Source organism: Dermacentor andersoni, chromosome 4 (genome assembly GCF_023375885.2).
Source record: "Dermacentor andersoni chromosome 4, qqDerAnde1_hic_scaffold, whole genome shotgun sequence".
Classification (NCBI taxonomy): Eukaryota; Metazoa; Arthropoda; class Arachnida; order Ixodida; family Ixodidae; genus Dermacentor; species Dermacentor andersoni.
In genome coordinates, this window is record NC_092817.1 from 62223377 (window position 1) to 62240567 (window position 17191).

A 17191-nucleotide genomic window follows, 5' to 3' on the forward strand; every position below is an offset into this window, starting at 1 on the left:
CAGTTAAACTCATGTGGTTGTTATGATTATTTAGCGCAATTAGTTGTCAGTTCGTTTGAATGTGAAAATGGCCACCTTTGTTTAAATTATACCTTCTTTAGAGTGTACAACAGACCGTATTTTTGCTGTAGCAATGAACAGCGTCACTGTTGAACGAAGAATCCCACCATTCCACCCCCTCCCCCTGTTTTTTTAAAGGCTTATCGCACGCGACGACGGGGTGACGGGGGCATACTGACTGAAGCGCCATCTCCCGGCTCAGTGTGGGTGTGTGCGCGAGACGTGGTGGCGAGGGTCGCTGGGAGAGGGTGAGCGGGCCCCCGGTGCGCGCCGCGGCTGTAGTTGCCGCGTCGTCTCGGCCTCTCAGATGCGTGGAAACTCCAAGCAGTGTCGGTTGCGGTCCTCCCCACGGGTCATCGCCACATATATCGCTTTGCGTGCGCCGCCAGCAAGGTCGCTGGAACGTTGTTAACGGACTCGCTTTGCCACACGGAGACAACATCCCGTCCCTTGTTATCTTTTTTTTAAATATTTTTTTTGGACGCCGCTTTTTGTGTTGTCCAACTTTGTCCAGCCACGGCGCTTTGTGCTCCCTACTGAAGAAACTAAACGACTTGAGGTAAGTTTGTGGTTGTCTTAATACTCATTGAGCCTTCTCTCTTTTTGTCGCAAGGTGTAACATGTTTTTAATTATTGCCGAGGCCTGTTTATCCGCCCCGAAGTTGTGAAACGAACCAATCTCACGATTACAAATATCCCTTGCAAATGTGCTTTTGCTGTTTGGCTGGCGCTTGGCTTACAGCTCTCATGCACGAAATGAGCGCCCTCGATAGTTGCAGACGCAGATCGCAGCTGACCGCAGACGGAGCTTAAAAGCACTTTTGTGAATGCAGGCCTTACTTTCGTTAAATTGTTGGTACTGGAATTTGTGTCTTCCTTTTTTTCTTTTTTTCTTTTGTTAATCTGCTTCAAAGAACAAGACTCTTGGGAGTGACCAGTGTGTCAAGTCGAGCAATTTTGTGTAATAAGCCAGGACACTTCTTTATATTGACGCTAGTATTTTTTTTTTCTTGAGTACTTGAGGCTTCAGCTTGAACTACTACTATCGAAGGTATTAATTTTTTTTCGCGACAAACAGGGCATTTACATGAAATATAAGTTACATCGACAACATTCACACTATGGACTAGGGTACAGAGGAAGGCCTGAGCTGAAGGCGTATTTATTAACATGTTATCAGGAGTTAAATTATTAACAGTGAACTTGTAGTATTCGGGAAATAATCGTGCAAGGACAGTCGCCGTGATTAAACTTATAACTATGCTGTACCTCATGCATTTAGGAAAGCAAAAACAAACAAAGGCTAACAGCAAGTGCATAAAGTGCATATGTAGCATACAAATGCGGTTGTAAATTTATTACATAAACATATTTTTTAGGATTCGTGCAATATATTCAAGACGCTTCCGCATATCTTCAGAGCAACACTAATGCAGATGCCAGGTTCCGTGGTAAACTGCCGCAGAATTTGCGCTACAACTCTCGCATATAAAGGTTGATTTGATTCTTTGAATAAATGACAACTAAGGGGTAGGTATATATCGTTTTAAGGCCTTACGTAAACTATTATGTCCAGCTTGTAAAACCCTGTGCATTAAGTAGGTATGATTGTCAGGTATTTAGCTCGCGTTCAAGATAGCTTGAATGATTCATGAATGCTGCACTCATCGATCTATCGTTTACTCTCTTAATTACTACTACTGCTGTTGTGACCAGCAGTTCAGTTATAAGCAGCTGCGCAGATAGTTCGTGTAGCTTGTAAGTGGAAATAAGGCTGCCTTCAGCATCCCTGAACTCTTGCGAAAGATTCAGGAAATGTCAGCCTTCTTTAGTTAGCAGGTAGTAACTGTTTCTGAACCTGTTCTAGGATTCTTCTCCATGAAGCTTGTAACTTCGCAAGCAGATTTATATATAGCTTTCAAACCTCCATGTCGAGTCGTCAACGCAGAACTTTGATCTGACTTTGCGTGTAGTCGGTCTTGCGACACACATTGCTCAATGGAGAGGCTTGTGAGCACGACAGTTGTGGTTGTCGGATCACTGTAGAACGCCGTATTCGGGAGATCTTGACGCACCTTCGTACCAGCGAGTTCCTCATTAAAAGAAGATCGTGGCTATCCATGCCAAGCGCATATATTTACATGGTTATTCAAACGTACATAAATAAAGTGTGTGATGAGAAGGCAACACGGGCCAGGGAATGCAGTTTTAGTTCTATAGGCATTGTGTGCAGTAACCTTCCGTTAGTTTGTTAATCAGCTACTGAGCCCACGGCTACCATCGTACTCACTAAACAATAATTATCACAGCATCATGCCCTTTATTCTTGCATTCATTGCGACGTTATGTGTAAATATTGATAAGGTGCGCTCTAATGCTGTATAAGCGAATGTACCGAGAATATTAGATGTCGAATAACTCGATTCAGTGTATAGTACTATATAGATACATACGTCGAATGTAAAATGAATCTGCCCTGCCAATGCCAACAAGATAGGAGAATTGAATCTGTGTTCATTGAAAGCTTTTACGGGAGAACTGTTCCTAAGAGTAGATGCCATTCGAGTGTAGAGCGTAATGCAGACATACTATTAGCGAAGACGAATGACATAACTTTATATAATCCACAAACAGCACTTACGGTCGAAACGCTTAATGATTTCGGCTCCTGTATCTCATAATCGCCTGGCATCGTCCTAGCGCTTCTTGCGCGAGGACTCCGAAATCTACAGAAAACTGCACACATTTCTTTTTTTTTAACGTGTCTATCTTAGTCTTTGCGGACAGCTCTGACGTGGGATGACTACAGAATAGGACGCAACGTGAGATTAATCTCATGAGGCTTTTTTTCACAGGAATTCATATCGTTTCTTTGCTTGTATTCTCATCCCTCCCAGGCATGAGTTATAATGAATACGTTGCTGCAAAATTTCCAAGTTCTCGTCGTTCTACAGTATAGCGGGAACCATTCCAGTCATTCGCTTCATCAACAGTGCAACTGGCGTCTTGTAGCAGGCCCCGCAATTTGGTTGTATGCACATAAAGGGTCATGCTGGTGAAGTCCAACTGAAGAAATTCAGAACCATATTTCACTTGTGCAGTATTGTTTTTTTATTTTCAGGAAGAAACGTGTGAAATATTACATATAAACGCTTAAACAAATCTGAGTGCTTAAAAAACAACTAAAACGCCTCTTAATTATAGTTACCGTACACACATAGAAATCATTTTCCCTAATTAGTTAGGTAAAAGTTATGGAAGTCGGAAAGTTAGGGAAATTTAGGGAAGTCATCTTTTTTTGACCAGTGCTTCTTAGGTGTCCAATGAGATACCGTGTCATTAAAGCAGAGATGCGTGTTTTCTGATAATGCAGCAAGTACTGGAGAGGTGTGAACGTCTACACGCAACTCTGTGTGACGACGGCGTGGAGTTGCGTTCACGTCATTAGCGAGGTGGAAGAGAGGCTCAGTTCGTTAAAGCCGTTTCCCGTACCGGGCTTCAGACTAGGCAAAGGATTTGCAGCATGGCTTAGCGGGGCTTTACGAAAGGAAAACTGCCCTTTAACTACTGCAGGAAAGTAAGCGCTTTTTCGCGTTTCGTCAGGTGCGCGAGCAGAAGCCTTGGACGTGTGAGCTATCTTTTTAATCATTTTCACCGCTGAGCCCATCACTGTAAGTCATCATCATCAGTGACGCCAGCACTAGCAAGTTCTTCTACGTAACCGTCTGGCCGGTGCTTTGCTAGAGAACCAAATAGTGTAGAGGAAAAATTTTTTTTCTAGATCCAATTGCTCATACGATCACGGAAGTTTAGAAGTTCGCGAAATTATATGCATACATTGAAGTTGCAGACAGAATAAAAACAGTGTTTCGTGCCGACGTAAGCAAGCCCGGGGTCAAACTTAAGAAGGATTCACGAAGGTCACACCGAAAGGAATATTATAAACCGGCACTTGTTGCTACACATCCACGTACGAGTTGCCTTGCGAATACGAACGCTGTTCCCTGTGAACAAAAATTCAGGGCCGTTCCGCCCTGCGAAAGTGGATAACCGGTGGAGCTGCAAACATCGTGGCAAGAAATCTTGCGGTAAAGATTTTATTGGAATCGCTCATTGTCGTTTAGTAGCGACGGTAACAATGGCTTTGTGGTCGCTATGATACATACTGATCGGCATACTGGCAAATGCAAACATATCATTTGATAATGTCATATCGGCGCAAGCACGCCGCTGGGGGGTGATGCTGGCGGGATCGGTGCGTCATCGCAAGCGATATGCTTTCACATATCGCATATGTCTACCCAAATGCACAAGTACATCTTGTTTTATATGCTGCATTACTTACTTTCTTCCATGTTTCCTTGTATGTGATTCTAATGTGGTGCTCCTCGTTGCTTTAGAAAAAGCATATTTATATATAACAGGAGGTCCCAATACAGTCATCGACTATAGGACATCCTTCTGTATATTATTGTTCTTTATAACCTGTAATCTAGAATGAATAAACCAATTCCAACACAAAACGCGTAAACCACTCCCTTTTCGGTCCCGACGCTTCCACATTGAAATCACCGGCAACGACGACAGGGTTAGTGTCATCGCAACTAACCCACGTGAAGCGAGTAGCCATGAACTTTACGGGGGTATGAGCCATTTGCTTTTGGCTTGCTTACGGGGGTATGAGCCATTGACGACGACAGTTTTCGACATGCTGTTCTGTATGTTGTACGTGTGATTAGACAGAATGTAAGCGCTTTGCTGAGTGCTTGTAGCCTCTGCCTTACGGGGCAATGAGCCATTGACTTTTTTGCTTGGTTATGTGGGTGTGCGCCATTAGTGACGACAGTTTTTTTTTTTTTTTATGCGGACCCGAACATCCTGTGGCACCTTTACAGCTCGGCTGTAGACGTGTCGGCACGTGGAGTTCTAACATACGGCTATGCACAGAGTTCTTGTGCCAATACCTTAACGCATGAAAAATAAAGCGTGGCATGATTTTGCAAGTGAACGACGTGGTGAGGATGAATCAAAAACGCCAAAGAACCCATGCCTGTATAAAGCTGTTCCAGCTGACGTTTTCCAAGCTGTTCAACAAAAACTTAAATAAAAAATAGGCTGTGCAAGTTACGATCTTAAACTCTACGTCGCAGAGCCTTTCAGAAATGTTTTTGTAATTGATGTTTCTAATTAGCAAGTCATAGTTCTCCAAATGATATCATCCTGTAGGATGGCGAGACAAGTTGTACATGTCCTATCAGCGATGGGTCAATTCGGAGTTCCTCTTTTCGAAGAACATATCTCTCCGGCATAGTTTTCGCATATATATTAGGTCATTAACATCCAACTATTTCCTTTTATTTCGCTATATTTAGGCGCCGTTGATATATTACTTAACGTCATTTTGTGTACATCTTGGGACCCCTTCAGACATGTTATGAGAACGCTTTAGAACTCTCATGTAAGCTTTCATTTATTAGAAGGGTGGAGAACAGGAGTAGCGTTAATTGAGCATAATGAACATAGAAGAATTCAGGAAATTTCATTCGGTAAAGGCTGCGGTGCTCTGCACGGTGCTCGCAATATTCTTTATTCTCAGAGCTAATAAATAAAAACAGCAAAAGTTTAAGTGATTTCATTATGTTCCACGAAACTTGGCAGTTGGTTGTTCTGCCTTTTTCCTAATATCTCACTTTCTTAAAAGTGAAGCGAAACTTTCTCTTAAATTTGTTATTACAATCTTTTAATTAGTACCGGAAATTCCCGTCTATAAATTCTTACTGCTTACAGAATAGCTAGGTTTTGTAAGAGGGTGCATTATTAGTTTCTTATATTGGACAACGAGAGGAACAAATGTAACTGTAAGACAGAATCTAGCAACTCGGGTAAAAAGGTGGGCTACACGACAAAGTTAATTACGTACATAGTGCTTGCAACGACGCAAACCCACAACGCCGGAACAAGTAAGAATATTACATTTCTGAGGAGGCAACGGCGCAGAATAGTGCATGCACTAAAAATGCACGCAGAAAATTTATGGAGTAGATGCAATGCTGATGAAAGCAAAGGTATGCCCTGAGGAACAGTAAATGATTCACAAGAAAAAACTATTTTCAGAATTTACTATCGGTATCACAACCAACCAAGGAGCCCCCGCATGAGCTTACATATTAATTTTTTTTTCAGAGAGGTTTTGGCTCTTCCGAAATTGAATTACACTGAGCGAGCAGACGTGGCCGATGCTCACCACAGCTGTTGCTATAATGGCTCGCTTAGTTTTGTGAATAACGGGTGCGCTCAGGCACATATTCAAGGGGGCAGGGGACCCGCTCCCCCCTCGCCCTTTCGGAAATGAAACTCATCGCGCCTGTTCGCACGCCAAAGAGGAATACAAGCAGAAGCACTGATGCACGTATTTCTCTTCCGCGAGAGTTGGGCCCCTGCTCGTGTGCAAAAGAAACTAATTTCCCCAGCGCATTGTCTTACACAGGCAGGCATAAGCGTGATCGTGAAAGTTGACCCCTCCGATTCGGGCAAGATAGCGCGGTGTCAGTTTTGCGGTTTCTTTTTTCCCCTCGATACAAGCAGGGCAATTTCATTTTGCATCCACGCAGAGCAAACGAGTTCGCAACAAAATGCAATGCGCCATGGCTGCAGGGTCGCCAGACGAAAACATCAGGCCGATTATTATTGTAGTTCTGTACAGAGGAGCAGTACAGGTGAGCGTCGTACATTCCCTACATCGACGATCTGTGAATGTTTCTCGAGCTCCACTTGGCAAATCACGGCTCAGCAGACAACAACACTAAACATAGCTCGTAATTTGCCCTAACAAGGCACGCACGTCGCGAAGGGTATCTGCGCAGCCCATGTTCAAATTTTACGTCGAAGATATGAGAACGGCACATCTCCTTATGGGAAATGCGAGCGGGAGATCTAGGAGGTAAAGTGGCAGGCCAATCAAAGAGTTTGGCCAATCAAATCAAGGCATCGCTGAAATTATTGGCAATGGTCAAGATTGAAAAGAATAAACACATATTTTGCTTATCATGACGGCTGAAGAACGGCTTAATCAGTGGATCTCATGTACATTCATCGTGTGCCAGCCAGCGTCTACGAAGGCAATATCCGTGCTTACCAAAAAGCCCGGGCGTATGAAAATCGCAGTGTAAAGCAAATACTCGAACGATGGACAAAGTGAAATCTTGAAGAAAAAGCAACTATAATAAAGGCAGTGATGTTATTACGGTCATACTGTTAAAAGCGCTTAGAAGATGGCCTGGCGCAGTAGTATCATAATGCTGTCTTCTCATTGAATAATTAGTGCCTGCTAAATCTGCAAGCGTTTACGTGTCGCATCGTCGAATACGATACTGTATGTTTAGTGGAGCTTGAACCATTCTCCTAGTGGACCGCTACGCCTTGCTGAGGCATCCTTTACCAACGTGTTGGAAACTTAGTGTTTGTCTTGTTCATTAGAAAGTAAGTTAATATTAGTAAGATGCGTCACGGCTGCGCATAATTGTGTAATCCAAGTTTGACGCTCCTTCTTAAATTTGTTTTCCTATATACCGGGCGTCCCCTGTCACTTGAGAGTCAAACTAAAAAAAAAAAAGATTTGTAAATGCCACATAACTGGACAGGACCGAGATAATGTTGTTTGCCGTCACTTGGAAATATTTACCTTATTTTTTTTTTTTTTTGCATTCCGCATGGTTACAAAATTAGTTTTAATTAGTGAACTTCTAAGATATAATTAGATGAAAAGTGACAATGAGAAAATTGTAGAGCAACATGAAACACTCAAGATACAGCTTTTTGTTGCTCAATACGTGCTACATAAAAGTGTTTTTTTTTTTTCCAAACGTGAGAGAAGTCCGCGAATACAGACTAAGTTCCTCGAGCAGCCAGTCGCGCGAGAATTTTTCGTGTATTCGCGGGCTTCTTTCCTGCTTGGAAAAACACCTTTATATAGCAAGTAATGAGAAACACAAAGCTTTATCGGGAGTTTTTCATGCTGCTCTACAATTTTCTCATTAGCACCTTTCGTCGAATTATCTGGTTTGAGAAACTGATTAGATATTCAAGAGCAATTATGTAATTTGGTAGAATGAAAGAAATAACCTGAGTATCTCCTAGCGACGGCAAACAAGATAACTTCGGCTCTGTCCAGCTACGTGGCATTTGCATATCTTTAAGATTTGACTCAAGTTGCAAGGGACAACCTATATAATATAATCAGCGAGACAACCCATTTATTTTCAATTATATGAAAGTGCACCGAACTTACAAGAGGCAAGCGTGAAACATTTGTTATTGGATACAGTGAATTTCAATCATAGGTTTTGTGTTCTTTGTATAAGGTGTCGTAATACATTTTGGTTTATATATATATATATATATATATATATATATATATATATATATTAGTAATTACTTTTACTTACTGAATGAATTAAAGAAATTATAAAGTATTGACAATGAAAGTGGATAAACAACAACTTGCCGCAGGTGGGAAACGATCCCATATCTTCGCTTTACGCATTAATTTCTCCTATGTTGTCATTGGTGTCTTTGTTTGTTTGCTTCTTATAAGAATAATAAAAATCGGGCCCCTCGGTTAACTCCCTTTCTTCGCGTTCACGCCACACAGGGGAACAGTTCGTCCGACCAATAGAGGCTTGGGCCGCCATCCGCGAAAAAAAAAAATGAAGAGAAGGCTGGCTACGTGCCCTGCTGTGCCAGTTCCTTGAATAACGCAATTTGCTGGGTTGAGTCGTTTGCCGGTAAGGGAATCTCGTAGATTACATTGCGTTATGGCATCGAGGAAGCATAGTTGGTATTAGTTACTATGATCAGTGAATCCATGTCAGTGAAGGCAGACGTGCAAACAATGGCATCACTATAGAACGAAAAGAACAGCGTAAATGCCTTTCTATTCTATACTTGTGTCCGAGTGTGCACCTCCCTTCGGTAAAGCGAATCGCTTTCAACTCACTCTACTTTCTGCCCTTTTGCCCAGTGAATGTTTTGTATTTTGTATGTTCCCTAAGCTATGTTTTACCTTCCTATGTGCCGGAGTCAGCTTTTACTTTCAGGATTTACAGGGGTCAGTGTAGCACTCTCTATCAAAGTAGAGAAATGCCTTAGAAGGTAATGTAGGCTATTTCAGAAGCAATTTGCCGCAATAAGTGCTTCAGTTCGTTAAGCAGAAGCGGAGTTACTGGCAAAGACCACCTTCGCGGTGCTTACGCTCCTTCTTCGATGTCTTGCACGGCGAAGGCTACGTCGGAGCGGGGCTTGCCCCATTGCGCAACGTCACCTTGGCGCGCAGTTAGACTGATTTTCAATGTTCACGCAGGCGCCATTGCTTCCGATTTTAGCTCCTAAGACGCGGCGAACGTAATCCAGAGGCAGCTGTCCTGAGCGAGCCGCGTGGCGCTTAACCGGCGGACTCGTCGCGCTTTCTGGGGGCGGCCGCGATATCTACGCTACGTAGCAGACCACAGCTACATGCAGCTGCATGCAGCGCTCATGCGCAGCGGTCGCTTTCTGCACGACAAGGCTTCAGTGGCCGCTCGCGCTCATATGCTCCAGTCTGACCGGGCTATACGTGGTGCAGATGTCCTACGCGAGCTTGACCGACGGATAGTAGCCACATCCAACTTGCGCATTCTGAAGCGCTATCTATTTCTCACTACAAAGCGAAGTCTGCCATGGCGTCTAACCAGGAGCGGCCAAGAGTGAGCGTACGCTGGCAAGCGATCGTGTGGTCTGATCTCAAGTTGCGGGTGGTCTGAGGCTGGTTGAGCGTTCAAAATTCGTGTTCAGAGCCGAATTTAGCGAGATTCGATGGCTACGACACCGATGGGCCAAAGTTTATTTCCAGCGCGCGCGGCCGCGCCCGAGCGTGAGCAGACGATATTGGGCTTCTTCAGGAAGTATGTAATTATTATCGAAATTGGAAAGCAGATTTTCGATTTCTCCAGCCTGTTTACTAAACTTCGTCAATAAGTATACACAGTAACAGTAGGAAGAAGCGCACTGATCCAAACACCGTTCTTGATCGATGTCAGCTGTTGTCCAATAGCAGCCGCGTATGGGAGTCCGCTATATTACGAAATAAAGCGTTCAGAAAAAGAGTGGCGAACAGGCTTCTGTTGAAAAGAGAGCGTTAGAGAAATGGGTGACTTCGCGCTCCGCTTGCGAGCTCCACACGCAGTGCACGACTGCAAAGCGCAGCTGAGATGTTCGGAGCAGCGTATGCGATACGCGGACTGCGTTACTTGACCAAGTCCGAGGGGTGGTTCCGGACCCTTTTGGGCTCTATCTGCAGCTTGGCGAATTCGTGACGAATTTCGCAAATAAGAGCCCCTGTTAGGAGATGAAAGCACAGCTACGATATATGAGTTGTTTCTCGTCTATTATCACACAATGTGTTAAAAACAGGAATACGTGGACTACGAGCAGTAAGCAGCGCTATATGAGAGGACTAAGAGAGGGACACAGACAACAGCACTAACAACCAAGTGTTGCTAGTCAGCGCTGTTGTCTGTTTCCCTCTCTTTGTCCTGTTGTATAGTGCTGTTTACTGCTCGTAATGATGAACCAACCAGCCCAAATGCGTACTCTTCTACGTGGCCTATACATTCATTGGTACACGATCAAGAAGCACAAAAATATCGATAGCGCCACATCATGCCTGGAAGGTCATGTTCCCTTGTGCAGCATATCCTGCTCACATTACGACTTTGGTCTCTTAAGGTGAAGTCGAGTTTATTTCGGAAAAACCTGGGAGTACTCCAAGATAAATAGATTGCATCCCTAACAGAAACTTAATATATAAAACAGAAGGAACACCCGATGAGTTACTGCGTTTAACTGAAAGTGAAAGATAAGTGAAAGATACAGCTGCCTAAAAGCAGCTTCGGCTTTCAACAATATTGCGTCAGTTGGCTTTACTTCCCGTGTACTTCGAGATAGTTACGGAGTAGATTGTTCCTAACTCGCCAAACCGTGCTGCATGCAAATATATTGATAAAATGTTACGCAGTAGAAGCCCAAGATACTAAATAGAAAGAAACATGAAAGGAAATAGCACTTGCATATCATTGCTGTTATGCTGCATCTTATACAAGGCGCCAAGAAAAATATATGGTGAGGTTGTTTCTGACGAAAATATTGTTAGAAAATGCTGAAGCTGAGATTTCGAAAATAATGTTACCCATTCTACCAGCTGGAACGATTGCGTGGTACACCGCTCGTTGGTGACGTGATCGACGTGCATCCTTCTTTCATTTATTCTTGAAAAATATTGTTTTGATCATATTTAGTTCTGCGCATTCGTTAATGTGCTCTTAATTTAAAGCGTTCTAAAATATATTTATTTTGCTACAGCGATTTTCTTGACTCATGACTTGAGCACTCCAAGTTGCCTTTTGCTTGAGTGACATTTTTTTTTTTCCATCTCACGAAACAAAACAAGAAATAAAACCTCGGCAACAACGTGTAATATATATATATGCGTGGGATGTCCCAACACTCTGAATTCGGTATAAAGCAAATAAAGGCCCTTCCTTTTAAGAGCGCTGTGTTAGCATTGCACAGATTGCTTCTCGATTCCTTTCTGTTTAAATGCAACTCTGCTGGAATCAGTGACGTTCCATTTCGTCCAATTTGAAAGCAAAAAAAAAAAAAATTAAAAAACTGTACACATAGAAGGCATCTTCTCCTCAGGCATTTACATTGCTTAAGACAGTCACGTCTTCCCATTGGCGCAATAGAGCTTGTTCGTCTATGCCAGATGCCGTGGCCCGAATTTTTAAGCAGCACTGGTGCTAGCTGCTGACGAGGATGTTCCTGAATATAATTTTTACCCTCCTAATTCTCACATTCTTCACAGGACTCCTTTGAGCGTGATCGAAGACGCGTGGGTGTAGGTAGGCTCATTTCTTTTCGGATTCACGCCGCCCTTCTCAATCCGGGTTTCGAAATTGATATCAGGTCGCCTGCATAACCATTACAAGTGGCCTGATGAGTCGAGCCCGAATATTGTGCGTAACAAGGTAGGCATAGGAGATGGAGATGAAGTGCGCCCCAAATACTCGCTGACTACATCTTTCTTTAAAGATAAGCAGCGACCGAATGGAGTTAGCAGAACGACTGAATAAAAGTAGTAGAGCAACAAACGCGGACTAGCGTAATAAAGCTCGCCGATCAGTATTCTGATTTAGTGACTGCTGTAACATTTGTGACATTTATAATAAAGCTTATTTTACCTAAGCGCATTGTTCGAATTTCCGGTAATAACCGAATGCAATGATCGGCGCAATAAGGTCACAATCACCTCGGCAATAGACAACTGTTAGGGGCACGTGCACTAGAGGAGATTTGCGAGTTCCGGTACAAAAATTATCCTTTTTCGCGAAGCTAACAGTAAAGCAAGATATTTTAAAAGCAGCTCGTGTAGCCATTGGAAATATTGCGGAGCACATAGGTCATTAGGAGTAGCATATCTTGTAGCTCTGTTGAAACACTCCAAGAAAAATTGAAAGTTCCTGTGTCTCGCATTTGCTTGAAAGGGCTTTCTTTTTCTTGTTTCCATCACGCAATGTATAGCGAACAAAAGGTTCGGCCGCGAGATATGGGCTGAGTCAGCAAGGATGCTTTTCTGCAGTGGTTGGGCGCTAATGGAAAGCTCCTAACTGTCTATTTATGCCTAGTGTTCTTTCATTTTATATTTCCGGCAGGTATACGATCGCAACAGATAATCACGATTAGGTGGTCGAAGTAGATGGCTTTTTCTAGATTTGTTACATTTCTAACTTTTTAATAAGCGAGCTTGCAAGATGGATGAGCGACTCCAAAACATACGCCACGGTTTAACATCAAAACGCCTTAGATTTATTCCTTGTTTTGGTAGGATGTATTGCTGCCTTAGAACTAACTATTCATGCGTGAATTTTTTCCCCTTTGTCCCTGTTGTTTCCCCGGCGACGAAGAATTATAGTGAAAATTGAAGTGAATACTCATTCTAACATTACTGATCGTTAGTCAAAAGAGCAGCGCTAGGTGCTTACAGGGATAACCAGCTTATATTTGGTTTTCAAGTAAATCTCCTGACTTCTTTTAGCAAAGCAACCTGACACGAACGCGACAGTTACTCGATCATCCTTCGTAGATCAATCACGTCACAGCGACCTATACGCGCGTGCTCCAGTTTATGGTGAAATACAAACCTTGCACGAATGCATCGAAAGAAAATGCATGCACTCGTTGGAAGGGTCGAAAAGCTCGAGGTTGTTTGTTTGTGCAAGCATGAAGGATGGCTCTTCCTTCTCTTGCACTACCCAGGGCAAGCTAAACCACCCATTTGCGATGAGGAGTTCAGTGAAAGCGAAACGTGTAGAATAAAGCGATTGCAGAATTCTGCAGGTGGTCACCAGGGTTTAAAACTGGAAGACTCGAGTTCAGCCCAGTGACTTTTTAGATACTGCTAGGACGAAATGTTCATGCTATTGATACGTTCAGTTTACAAACGGTATTTTTTTTTTTCTACCGGAGCATTTATCAAGAAGACTCATCGCTGGGCTCACTGGTTGATACCAAAACTTTAATATCAAGCGAGTCGCAACAACATGACAGACACGACAGGCGAGAACTGCGTATGTACAGGCGCCGACAAAAGTGGTATACTCTACGCAGCGGGAGCCGGAGCAACGGCAAACTGCATCGCAACGCCATCTACAGGCAGCATCTGGGATCGAGACAGCCAATGGGTGCACTTTATTATCTGCAAGCATGTCGCTTGACTCGTGTCAATGTTTCGTGCTTCAGCTCGCCAAAAGGCCGAGCGACGCTGCTGCAGTAGCAATCTGCGTGGAGTATACCACTTTTGTCGGCGCCTGTACATTTACTTTAGAAGCAAGAGAACTTCAAATCGAGTCCACTGCAAGGTTCCTTACCAAAAAAGGAAAAAAAGGAAAGAAAAAGGAAAACAGAAAGGAAGATAGAAAGAGCTAGAACGAGAGAAAGAAAGAAAGAAAGAAAGAAAGAAAGGAAGAAAGAAAGAAAGAAAGAAAGAGCGGATACAACGCAAATTTGCCAATTTCTGCGGTTGAGCATGGTAAAAGCAGATGATAAACGTGGTAATTACTAGGCAATGGTTTTGTTCATGCTATCGGAAAATTTGTATTACAGGTACGTATATGTGGGAGGTGGCGCGAAGGGGTAGCCGCCGTAGCCACGGTTTATTTAGGCCGGTCAGTCATGGCGCCACGGGATTTTGGGTGCGGCCGATAGCGCGGCCGCTCAGGTAGAGCGCGCCAGCGTGTTCCGTTCTCGCGCTACGTGCCCGTGAGCCCACCTCCTTCGGCGGCTCTGGAGGTGATAGCCGCGACGCTACATATATTTAGAATCAGCAGAGTACTATTGCATAACGCACACAGTTTGCTCATTCACATCTGTTGGCTCGTTATTTCTTCTTTTTCTACACACCGGGATCTGCATTTCTGTTGGTTTCAACCACAGAGTCTCCCACAAAAATTAGCAAAGACGCTGCAATCATTTATCTATTACGGGATTGAGGGGCATATTACATGTATTTGTCAATTTTTTCCGCTTGTGGCTACAGTCGTTCTAGTGGCGAGTAATTTTCTTACGCTCTTTCTTCCTAAATTTTCATCCAATCATAGCTTTCCAAACGCGGCAAAATAATACAGTCTCCGCACATGCGTAACCTTTGCGAATTGTTGCATTTATAACGCAATGAAAAGTGATGTAGTAGCAAAGTCACAAAGCCGTTTGAAGCCAGGAGGATGAAGTTAGGCAAATCCGTTTGCTTCCCATAATTACCATGCTGTCTGAACAAATACGCTTGTGGCTCCCGTACACACTAGTCCCCTCTAGTGACTTTTGTGGGAAACTATGGCTTCAACAGTACAGAGGGTGTCCCAGTAAGCTTTAGCCAGACTTTAGAAAGATGCGAATGCCACGTAGCTGGAAACAACCACGGTAATCTTGTTTACCGTCACTTGGGTATACTCAAATTGTTATTTTTTTCATTACACCTATTGAGATAATTATTCTTAATTATTTAGCCACCTTCTCAACTGTTATAATTAGACGAAGAGTGTCAAGGAGAAAATTGTAGAGCGACATGAAAAACTCATGATACAGCTTCCTGTTGCTATATATCTGCTACATAAAAGTGTTTTTCCGAGCGTGAAGGAAGGCCGCAAATACACGCAAAATTGCCGCACGACTGGCCGCTCGAGGCCTTTGCCTTTATTCCCGGGCTTCTCTCACATTTGGAAAAAACACTTTTATGTTGCACGTATTGAGTAACAGAAAGCTGTGTCGGAAGTTTTTCATGTTGCTGTACAATTTTCTCATTAAAACTTTTCATCTAATTATAATATTCAAGAACCTGAATAATTAATTAAGGCTAATAATCTGACTGGGCGGAATGAAAAAAATTTATTTGAACATCTTCAAGCGACGGAAAACATTATCTTGGTTCGGTCTAGCTACGTGGCATTCGCATATCTTTAAACTCTGGCTACAGTTAGCTGGGATACGCTGTATATACCCAAGATCTCTCCGCATAAAAACCATTCGTTTGCGTCGAGTGCCTGTGTCCCCACCTGCATTTTTCTTTTCTTTTCTTTCCCCCCCCTTCTTTTTCTGCCATTTGCGCTAATCGCTTCGCTAAATGGAACTCGCTTTGTATATGCTCGGTTATGGTCGCCCTCCAGCAAATGGAAGCTGTGTTTCACCCGGCACTTGATTTTACTCATATTCAGAGCTTTTAATTGCGCGTATACTTAGTGACCGTCTTTCCCCGGTAGCGTCCATCATTTTTTGCCATCCTGTCGCTTCCTCTCGTATTGCTTCCTCACTTACTGAGCGGCAGATTAGAGTCTTTCTTTCTTTCTTTCTTTCTTTCTTTCTTTCTTTCTTTCTTTCTTTCTTTCTTTCTTTCTTTCTTGCTTGCTTGCTTTCTTTTCTTCGTGCCGAACCTGGATACTTCACCTTCCACGCAAGCACTATGATTAGTAAAGACTGATTGTTTTACACACAATCTTTTTTGCGTTATCACGTAATAGAAAGAGAAATACGAGCAAAAGTCGGCCTCAGATATAATGCTTACCAATTACCTTTCCTTTATCGAGCGATTGTTTTACGCGTTCAAGAATTTCGCAAGAAAAGAAAGAATTGCCACTCGTTCCCTGTCTTGCGTACAAGATGTAACTCCAGAGTCGTGGGACGTTGTCTAGTCCCAAAGATGTTTTCGAAATAAGCTCCTGAATTCTCGCATTGAAAACGTATTGCAACCTAGAGGCCACCATCACGCCGTAGAAGTTCTCCGGAAGGCATAAAGCCTTCGATGAAATAGGACGTTTCTGACGAAACAGAAGTAAACGCCTTCCATTATAAACTACAAAAATCCCTTCCACAATGTGTTATGTTCTGACTGTGTGTATTCGTTAAGACTTGGAAACAGCGCTTTCTTTCAGACGCGGAAAATTATGACTTGAATCAATGGCGCGTGTAATGATATCTGGGCGCATACAGGGTCTCCTTGCGGTGCTCCCATGATGGCGTCATGATGCGAAGGGCGTCGTTTGCAGTCAGAAGCGAAATACGGAAACTATATATGGAGACTGTACTGCGGCGTCGTCGAGAATCGCTTTGGGTGTTTAGTCGTTCCGGCGAGACTGCCTGAATGAAAATTTTCCGCCGGTGTGAAGAAATGCATCGTAACTCAGGCGTAAAGAAGAAGAGAGACTTTTAGTTTCATGAATACGGCTTCGTGAAGCTATGGCGCGAGAAGCATTTCTTACGTATGATGAAGGGCCTTGAGAAAATAAAACTATACAAACAAACGTTGGAATGGGCTAGGAGCGAGTACGTGCGCATCTAATGTTGCATCACCACAAAGGAATACGGAAAACTTGAGAAGACGTCGTTTAATGAAAAACTACGCGTCACGTTAGCAAAAGAAGTGTGTGTGCGAAGGCGCATTGCTAGTGTGGCGGAATTGACTGGCGGAGGCTAGATTAGAAAGCTCTATGCACGATATTATCTGCTAAGTACACAGAGCGAATGAAGAAGGAATTGTTAAAAAGAAAAG

General features: G+C 43.2%; 1 protein-coding gene across 1 annotated transcript in view; it reads left to right on the forward strand.

The window, feature by feature from the left end:
- Positions 1–222: 222 nt before the first annotated feature.
- LOC126536208 (oxytocin receptor-like) overlaps positions 223–17191 on the forward strand; it is a 69947-nt gene continuing 52978 nt past the window's right edge. The window contains exon 1 of the mRNA XM_050183094.3: positions 223–619. The gene's annotated coding sequence lies outside the window, so the exon portion shown is untranslated. The remainder of the gene's footprint in view (positions 620–17191) is intronic.